Here is a 1,098-nt window from a genome sequence, read left to right as displayed (position 1 = left end):
AAGTGTATTAACTTTCCCTTTCATCTTGAGTTTTTAATTTCAATGATATCAAATTTATACATTTTTTTTTCTTTGTGGTCATGCTTTTGGCATCATGTCTACAAACTCTTTGCCTAACCACAGGTCATGATGATTTTTCCGATGCTTTATCTTTTCTAGTATTAAGTTTTACATTTAGATCTAAGGTCTGTTTTGAGTTAAATTTTGTGTAAGATGTGAAGTTTAGGCCAGAGCTTATTGTTTGCATCTAGATGTTTAATTATTCTAACATTGTTTGTTGTAAAGAACATTCTCCATTGACTTGCCTTTGTATCTTTATCAAAAATCAATTGGATATATTCATGTGAGTCTATTTCTAGATTTTCAATTCTGTTCCACTGACCCACTGATTATTCCTTGGTCAATACCATCCTGTTTTGATTACTACAGCTTTATAGCAAGTCTTAACATTAGATGATGTGAATCCTTTGGGTTGTTTTTTTTTTCAGAATTATTTTGGCTATTCTAGTTCTTTTGCTTTTTACAAAAAAAAAAAAATCCTGGTGGGACCTGGAATTTCATTGAATTGAGGGATCAGTTTGGATAGATTTTACTTCTTAATTATATTGAGTCTTCCAACCCATTAACTTCTTTGTTTCATCAGTTTTTATAGATTTCAGTATACAAGTCTTGTACATGTCTTATTAGATTTATACTTAAGTATTTCATTTGGGGGAGGCAATTGTAAATAGTATCATATTCTTAATTTGGCATGCATATGTTTACTGCTAATCTTGAGAAATACAACTGATTTTTGTATGTTAACCTTGTATTCTGAGACTTTGCTGAATAGACTAGTTCTAGGATTGTTTATTCTCTTGTAGAATTTTGGGGATTTTTCTATATAGACAATCATGCCATCTGCAATAGGGATGGTTTAACCCCTTTTTTCTTGTCTGCATGCCTTCTCTTGCATTATGGCACTGGCTAGAATTTCCAGTGACTGTGTTGAGAAAGAGGGATGAGAGTGGACATGCTTACCTTATTCCAGATCTTAGGAGGAATGCATCCAGTTTTTGTCACCTTGAAGTAAAATGTTAGCCATAGGCCTTTGTAGAT

At 32.4% G+C, this 1,098-nt stretch overlaps 1 protein-coding gene across 1 annotated transcript in view; it reads left to right on the top strand.

Moving 5' to 3' along the window:
- TARS3 (threonyl-tRNA synthetase 3) overlaps positions 1-1,098 on the top strand; it is a 48,510-nt gene that overhangs the window by 41,575 nt on the left and 5,837 nt on the right. The gene's annotated exons all lie outside the window — the stretch shown is intronic.

The sequence above is a fragment of the Hipposideros armiger genome, unplaced genomic scaffold (assembly GCF_001890085.2).
Source record: "Hipposideros armiger isolate ML-2016 unplaced genomic scaffold, ASM189008v1 scaffold_35, whole genome shotgun sequence".
NCBI classification, from domain to species: Eukaryota; Metazoa; Chordata; class Mammalia; order Chiroptera; family Hipposideridae; genus Hipposideros; species Hipposideros armiger.
This window is presented reverse-complemented; position numbering and strand designations above follow the sequence as displayed.